The sequence below is a fragment of the Canis aureus genome, chromosome 11 (genome assembly GCF_053574225.1).
Source record: "Canis aureus isolate CA01 chromosome 11, VMU_Caureus_v.1.0, whole genome shotgun sequence".
NCBI lineage: Eukaryota > Metazoa > Chordata > Mammalia > Carnivora > Canidae > Canis > Canis aureus.
The window spans coordinates 10516621-10525695 of NC_135621.1; the positions used below are offsets into that span (position 1 = coordinate 10516621).

The 9075-nt window shown below is 43.9% G+C and overlaps 1 pseudogene; it reads right to left on the reverse strand.

Annotated features, from left to right (window-relative positions):
• Positions 1 to 1395: 1395 nt before the first annotated feature.
• On the reverse strand, positions 1396 to 5223 carry LOC144323159 (metaxin-1 pseudogene; annotated as a pseudogene).
• Positions 5224 to 9075: the final 3852 nt, after the last annotated feature.

Genomic DNA, 9075 nt, shown 5'->3' on the forward strand with positions numbered 1-9075 from the left:
CAGTATCATTCAGATTTTTTTAGAGGTCTTTAGTAGCATCTGGAACTAAGTGATTCACATATATTAACCATTTTATTTACTACTTTAAAGTCTTCATTTATTTATTTATTCACGAGAGACAAAGAAAAAGAGAGAGGCAGAGACACAGGCAGAGAGAGAAGCAGGCCCCATGCAGAGAGCCTGATGCGGGCTTGATCCCGGGTCTCCAGGATCAAGCCCTGGGCCAAAGGCAACGCTAAATTGCTGAACCACCGGGCTGCCCTATTAAATATAGTATCACATTAACAACAAGAAGGGTCGAATTTCACAGCATTCTGTTTTTGTGTTTGAAGAACAAAAATAGTGGACATGTAAATAATTCTAAACAACTGTTCTCAGTTCCTTTTATATCTTCAACTATTTGAGAAGGCACTCAGAATGGAGACTAGGTCAATTAGGACACAGTCTTGTCTACCCTGCTAAGGTGAATATGGAGAACTCATGAACATTTATGAAAATACTTCAGAAATCGGAACTATTTATTAGCTGCCAGAGCCCTGTGCTTTTCATTGCCTCTTGCCAAACAATGCATGAGTTGTGGGAAGTATGCAGGGATATGAGAAAGATATAATCTGTAATTTCTGAGAATCTTTGTAATGCACTATTGCCATTTTGTAGTCTGAAGCAAAAACTCTAAAGAACCAAGTTTGCTCTTTGAGAAAAGACCTATGAAGCAGGGCACCTGGGTGGCTCAGTCGGCTAAGCCTTTGGCTCAGGTCATAATCCTGGGGTCCTGAGATCAAGTCCCAGCTCGGGCTCCTTCTCCTTCTCCCGGCACCCCCCCCCCACCCCCGCTGCTCACGTTCTCTCTCTCACTCTCTCAAATAAATAAATAAATAAATAAATAAATAAATAAAATCTTCAAAAAAGAAAAGAAAAGACCTATGAAGGCTATTCCACTGAAATATCAACAAATGTTCCTCCAATGGTGACTGAAGTGTCCCATTAGATCATGTTCTCCTAAATTTTACCCATTTTAAACTCTCTTTTTAAACCACACAAAGTAAATTCTCTCTGAAAAGGATAACGTATCAAACGTGGAACACTATTATCCAGTCTTGTTTTCTGGATTTTCCAAAATAGTGCTTAACACATTCACATAAAGTTACTGGAGGGGCATTTGGTTGAGAAAAGATTGAAGAGATGAGGAAGAGGAAGGGAAGGACAAAGGGCTAATGTATGTATTTTACTATTTTCTGTAAGGTCAGTCTTGGATTTCCTATTTTAGGAACTGAGGTCATTATGGGTCAAAAAATTAATAGAGCCATTCTAACATCTACACATGCGCACACATACAGTGTGGACGAGTTTATTCTGGGAGCGGAATCCCATCTCCAGCTGGACCAACAGCAGGGAAACACGGGAACCTTTGGAATGTATGATGGTAGAAAAATCAGTCCTGGGAGCATGAGGACGAATCATTCCTCTTCATCATCCTCAGCCAAGCCCCGAGCAGTCATTGCTCGCCGGATGAAGACCATGCTACTGAGCAAGGCGCAGCCCACCATGGCTGAAAGCCCCCCAGCATGGATCAGATCTGGTTCCAGCACCGGGATGGTTCCTTGTCAGTCTCTGGGCCCACTGGTGTCTGGCATGGAGGTGGCATTTCAGCTCCATCTCAGGGGAAGTAGACATTGAAGGTGTGTGAGCAGTAGACACAGAGGTTGTGCGACTCTTGAAGGTGGGCCTGCAGCTTCTCATTGGGCAGCTTTACCTGCAGCAGTAGGCCAAGTAGCCAAAGGCAAAAGTGTCCAGAGAAGTGGGAGCATCTCCAAAACCAAGTAGCCAAAGGCAAAGAGCCTCTGCATACCACTTCCGGGTCACGTCTACCTGGTTCCAGGTGTCAATCCGAGTAGTATGTGTCAGCACAGGGAGTAGCTGCTCCTCCAGCAGAGACGTGCAGGCCGAGGTGTCTGCCCCTTGCCCGGCTGACAGATCATAAACAGCGTCGTACTTGTCTTTTCAAAGGTGGGTGACGGTCCTGTGTGGCAGGTACCACGATGACCTCTCCTCGAGCGGGCTGAAGGACAGGCATGGCTCCAGAAGGCCCCGCCAGGGCTTGGTGATCATGTGCACCTTGGGGGGGGGTGGGGCGGGGAGCAGCAAATCTGGCATAGGTCAGCACAGCCAGGCCTTCCAGGTCCACTGACCATAGCCCCCGACCAGCAGAGCAGGTCCCTAGCTGCCACCCTCTAGCCTGACTTCTGTCCCAAACAAAAATAGTTTTTTTTAATGAAAAGCTTTTTTTTTTTTTTTTAACCTAGCAAACAGTATTAGCACTCTTTGAACTTGTTTTAAGGGGCACCTGGGTGGCTCAGCAGTGAGCGTCTGCCTTCAGCTCAGGGCATGACCCCGGGGTCCTGGGATCGAGTCCCACATTGGGCTCCCCACAGAGAGCCCACTTCTTCCTCTGTCGGTGTCTCTGCCTCTCTCTGTGTCTCTCATGAATAAATAAATAAAATTAAAAAAAAAAAGAATGTGTTTTTGAGAGTACCTGAGATAACACATATAGGCAAAATCTTGTTTTAGAAGTTTTTGTGGATTTTTCAAATAGTTTCATCATCACAGAACTGAATAATAATGGCTATCATGAAATCTTCACTAAAAGTTATTTTTTCAGTTTGGAGGCCTCGGAGATGAGCCTAGGAGATGTCCATCTCTGGGAAGCAATATTGTTGTTGACTTGCTACTTTGGCTGAAGAGAGGGGGCAGTTTCAGAGACATCTGCTTGGCTATTCCTGGTCCCTTTGATAACTCTGACCTCCTTAGGCCCAGAGGCCGATGGAGGGGTCAACCAGCGACAAGGTGTAGCTATTTCAGTTACACATTTGGGGACCAGGGAAATGACCACCGGGTTTGTCCACAGTCCCAGCGGGCTCACTGAGAGCCACACACAAGCCAGGATTCCACGTATTATTTGGCACCCACGTGATCACATGTGTATAGGTCACCAAGGCAATGCTTTGAGCCTCTGGGTGTCATTGTCCCTTTTCCCTAGTAAAATGGCCATAAGTTAGGGAAGGGCGGTGGAATCATCACTGGGTTCACTTGCTGCGCGATTGCAGGGTCTTTTCCTGGGGGCCGGGCCTCTTCTTTAGCCACTGGGTTACAGGTCCAACAATTGGCTCAGGCTCAGAAACATTTTATTGGGATGAGTGGCTTCAGCCTCCTAGTTATCCATCCTTAATCTCTTTTGGTTTAATGGATTAAGTCATACCCTCCCTGGCTGTCCATCTATTTTGGCCTTAGGGACCCTGTTCTACTAACAACATCTATAGTTCTCTGAGCATAGACCCCCTCTGTCTGCCTTCATGCCTTTGCCTCCTGTTACCACAATTAGGTCCCCCCCCAGCGCGGGGAGGGTCTTCTCCCTCCCACTGCTACCAGGGGTGGCCTCCCCTCCACCAGCCGTGGCTTACAGAGGACAGCTACCCTGAACCTAAAGATGCAGGTCCCCCTCTTAGTGGTGTATCCCTGTCGCAGGCAAATGATGCTCCTCCCTTGGAAGGACCTCTGGTGTTGATCCCCCTTCAGCGCAGGTATCCGCGGCCACATGCCCATTTCGCTCAGCTTTAAAGCTTCTTGCTGTCCGTTGCAGCCACCCTGGCATCATTGCCTCACTGAGTGTTCTCAAGCGCTTTTCTAGGAGCCTCTTGGTAGTGTGCTTGCGCCGGGTCCCAGGGTCCCTGCCAGGGTAGTTAGATCCTCTGTCTGGAGAGACTGAGCGTTATCCAGCCTTCCATTCCACCGTCCTTCATCAACCACTCACCCAATCCAGGCCAGAGCCCCTTAATCTTTCCCTGCCCATTTGCCAGCTCTTTGGGGACAGGAACCTTTCTCCCCTTACTGGGCCCATTTATGGCCTTGGCTGGATTATACCGAGACTGAATCTGAGCTGTACTGACCTCCTAGCAAGCGAGGGAAAACGCTGGGCCTTACAGGAAGAGTGGGCCCCTTGTGCAGGCTCAGTGGGTTCAGAGGAGTCTGGGAATTCATGATTCTCATGCATATCAATCCAGATGTCCTGTCCATGTGCTGGGGTTAGTCTCCCCCTGCCCCTACCCCCCTCCTTCCAGGGCCCTGGATTGGCATAACAGATCTGTCTTGTTTGGGAGCTTAACCTTTTGAGCTCTGCTACTGTTATGATTAACTCCTGTCTGTCCTTCAGCTTTCTCTGCCCTCCTTCTTGGAGATGAGAGGCTCTTCATGCTACCAAGGAGGCTGTCTCTTGGGACGCCTGGGTGGCTCAGGGGTTGGGTGCCTGCCTTGGGCCCAGGGCGTGATCCTGGAGACCTGGGATCAAGTCCCACGTTGGGCTCCCTGCATAGAGCCTGGTTCTCTCTGCCTCTCTCTCTCTCTCTCTCTCTCTGTGTGTGTCTCATGAATAAATAAATAAAATCTTTGAAAAAAATCAAGGAGGCTGTCTCTGGCTTTCACGCTTACGTTTTCAATTTCAGTCACTCTTGGTTCTTTGTCATAATTGGCTTTTTCAGTGTCAATCGAGTGTAGGTATAGCCAACCAGTCCCACCACCCTCAGAATTACTGTTTCCCACACATTTCTCTAACTCCTACTACACTGCACCAATCAGTGATTTCTGTTCCACTGGGCACCGTTATGGCAGCCCAGTCCACCACTAGCAAGGGTGGTGAACACAACTGCACTACTACTTTGTACCAGAGGATACCTGAGCACCCCCACCCCAGCGATGGAATTCAGATTGCCAGCCAAGAACTCCAAAACTCCATTCCAGCATCCGATTTCTCAACCAGTCCTGACACTAACTGGCACCGGTTGGGTGCTCCTTGAGGGAGACTCAGAGATGGAGTTCAAGCTCAAGAGTTTTATTATAGGATCTCTTGGGATCACTTCCCATAGAAGAGGAGAGATGAAGGCAGAGGGAGAAGTCAAACTGTGAGGCAGTCTCAACCAGACGGGCAATTAAATTCCATCGCTGAGGGAGGCAGTGCCCAGGTATCCTCTGCGGGGCCCTCCAAAGCCAGGATGGCCCTCCGTGCTTTCTTGAGTTGAGCGGAGAGAGTTAGGTCTTTGTACGCCAACACTGACCAGTCATTGGATGCTGTGTCCCAGGAAAGGCTGACCTCTGAGGGCTCTCTGCTGGCAGCACTCCCGGCAGCTGGGAGAGGAAGTCTTTCATCCCTCGAAGGGGTTCTGGGTGGTGCATCGCAGTGTCTACCACACCCCGTATTCCAGGCCATCTCAGACAGCTCTTCTTGGCTCTGTGAATCTCTCTTTGCAAAGGTGAATATTAATATTAAACATTTTCAGATGTGAGCGAGATAACATTCCAGTTCTGATTTTTACCTCCCAGGTAATGGCCATTAGGTCTCCAGCTTCATCTCCCAGAAACTTCTGGCATTCACGGTGTTGTATACTCACACTGGCGTTCTCTAAACCCACAGTTCAGGAAGAGGACGGTGTCCTGAGGGTCCTGAGGCTGGCTACCCTTTAAGGCCTGGCTCTCAGGTCAACTCCACTGTGACATTTTCCTCTAGTCCCCTGGGTGAGGGCTATTTGCAATCTTCTTTTCTGTCCTGTAAGTGTGTCTGTTAGCATAATACTCAGCGGGCTAAGAGCTAAACCTGGGAGCTCTACTATGTGTTTCTTCTAGAAATAGATAGGAAATGAAAGGAAATGCAGCCTCTTCCTTCCTCTCTCTCTCAGGTCACTCGCTCTGGGAAAAGCTAGTCACTATCTGTCAAAGAAGCCCAAGTAGCAAAGAACAAAGACCTCCCTCCAACAACCTTCTTGGAAACAAGTCCTCCAGCCCCTGTCAAGCCTTCAGATGACTGCAGCCCTAGGTGGCATCCTAACTGTAGCCTATGAACTACTTTGAGCCAGAACCACCGAGTGAAGCTGCTGAATTTTGGAAAAACTTATTATGTAGCAATAGATAAGTAATGAAGACTAAAACCTGTTTAACATTGTATAATCCAATGTCTGACCCAGGACATTCATCCACATAATATTCATTAACACGACAGCCCACACTCTTGTTAGAATGTTAAAAATCACTGTACAACGTTATCAAGTTTCTCTAAAGCTCTGTCTTAAATCTTTAGAAACAACAGTTTTCTTTTTAAATTGTTTTACAATTGATTCCTTTTTTAATTTTTAAAAGTTATTTATTTTTTTTTTAGATTTTATTTATTTATTCATGAGAGACAGAGAGAGAGAGAGAGAGAGAGGCAGAGACACAGGCAGAGGGAGAAGCAGGCTCCATGCAGGGAGCCCGATGTGGGACTCGATCCTGGGTCTCCAGGATCATGCCCTGGGCTGAAGGCAGCGCTAAACTGCTGAGCCACCCGGGCTGCCCCCTGATTCCTTTTTTTAAATTTATTTTTTAATTTTAGTTCCAGTATAGTTAACATGCAGTGCTATATTAGCCTTAGGTGTACAATATAGTGATTCAACACTTCCATACATTATTGGGTGCTCATCAGGACAAGTACACTCCTTAATCCCCATCACCTACTTCTCCCATCCCCCACCCAACTCCCCTCTGGTGTCCATCAGTTTGTTCTCTGTAGTTAAGAGTCTGTTTCTTGGTTTGTCTCTCTCTTTTTCCCCTGTGCTCATTTGCTTTGTTTCTTAAATTTCACATATCATCTACAATTAACTCTCAAAAACAAACAAACCCACTGTCATAATATTACCTCTGGATTTTTCTGAAGACAAAATTTAACATCCTTGCTTTGCTAACATCCTTGCTTTGCCACCTTCTCTTCATTGTTAAGAATAGCTTACTTCACTTTCATTAACCATAGATTCGTGCATGGCTTTAAAAACACTTTGCAGTATTTATTATTGAAATGCATTTCAATGGGCCTTATTTATTTTCTGTCAGATTCAAATCATTTATTCAATATTTTATCTAAAATAAAATAATTTGAGAAATTCCTAGAAGTGAGTTTTTTCTCAAAAAAATTCGTTTAATTTATGCCAGTTTTTTAGATGCTCACTTAATAATAAATCAATACTTCTAAATAAAGGATAAAATCAGTAATGCAGGCTTTGTTTTAAAGACATATTCAGATCTATGCCTCATCATATTCAAAGCACGCTGAGGTTAATTAGTATTGTCCTTGGGTGGTTTATCAGAACTTTAGGTTATCCATAATAAACTTGCTTTCAAGTTCAATGCAGTTAGTGTGGAATCTGCTTAATTATAGCTTTTTAGACATTTCAATTTCCTCTACTTAGTTTGCATGAAGACAAGCCCTTTGAAGATCAAATACTTAGCTACCTCCCTACTTTAAGGAGGCTTTGAGAGAGCAAAGATTTTTTTTTTTTTTTTTTTTGTCAGTTAAGAGAAAGCAGACATTTTCTATCATTGTGTTAAGAGAAGAGCTGGATGGAGAAACTGGATGGGGAAACCAGGCATCTTTCTCTTCGCCTGAACCATGTGTCCTCAGTATGTCTTCATCATTTTCTCTGAAGTGAATATTTAGACCACCAGACACCAATTTTCAAATGTAAGAACCAAACACATTCCAAAGCCAATTGCAAAGAATTTTTAGTTTCATGGCTGTTTTACATTAACCTAATCTCTGATCTTCCCAAATACTTTGAATAATTGAGAAGACCTAACTGACAGTCAAAGAGTACAATTTCTTCATAGTTGGTTAACTTTCTTGAGTTACTTTTCTTCCATTCACAATGAAAATCAGTATCAAATAATACGTATTTCTATCATTTGTGGCTTTGGACTTTGGCATTGCACAGATTCTAAGATAATGCTGATAATAGACAGCAAGAAGTCCATATTAGACTCTTTCCAGGTATCATCTGTCTTGATCCCCAAAACTGTCCTGTGAGATGAGAGATATTTCTAACTCTGCTCCACAGAAAGAAAACTAAGGCTCAGAGAAGTAACTTGTATCAGAGCTTATGGAGGAAAATAGATTTGTCTTGGCATCAAAATCACAAATACTATAGGAACCATTGTAACCTTGTTAGAATAATTTTTATCCCTTTTAAATTAAATTATTAAAATAATCTGTCTATAGGATGTCTTTTAATTGACAGAATTGTTATATATAACACTAAAACAAAGACAGAAAGTGCAGTTTGCATAAAAGATTGACTCTCTTTTCCTGTTATACCTTTACGCACATCAGAGATATCAGTTACACAATCAACTATGATAATTAGAGAAACAACAAATGCCCCAGGGGGAGCATTTTCTAGTGATTATATCATAGATACATAATAATATCTTTATAAGCTAAGCAGGAAAACATTCTCAGAAGCATATTGTTCAGGTCAGTGATTTTACAAGAATTCCATAGGATGAATAGCCCCTCTGTCAGAATAAAAGTTGTGGAGCAAATTCCATTATAATTCTCTTTTCTCAGTCACTTGGAACTTTCTCAAAAAGTCTCTTTCCAAGTGAAACTGTCCCTGGTGGCTGCCTCCCAAATGTGATTTTTTTTTTTTTAAGTTAAAGGAAAATTTGTTTCTCCATCCAAGAAGGAAATAGTTATTCAACCACTTTTTTTCAAAGGCTTTTAAGTATAAATACCTCAAAACTCAAACTTTTAAGTACTTAGAATTTTATGTAAAGTTGGGTAGCACTCAATTACTCCTTTTGCTATATCATATGAGAAATTAGATACAAAATTCATCTGGAATTTTACAAAGTTCAATGAACTGCTTACTATATTCAGATCTGGGCTAAAAACAGGACTGGTTTTATAGAGCTGCAGTTGGATTGAACTTGACTAAACATTTGAGTCGAGTCTGATTCGCAGTGGTTTATCTACATAACCAGTCATGGATTCAAGATAAAGCATCACAGGCTCCCCTGTTCAGACGTCATTAAAGGCTGTGACAAAGCAGGCAAATCTGTCCCTTCAGTATTTGTCTCTGTGCTTTTAGTGACCTGCCTCTACTAAGAGATGTTTTCCTTGAGGTAAGCTCAGCAGCTGCTTAGAATCTCAGACACCAACATCTCCTGGCCACTTTAAGACTGACCGAGGAAACACCTCCACTCCACTTACCTACCTAACCTGAG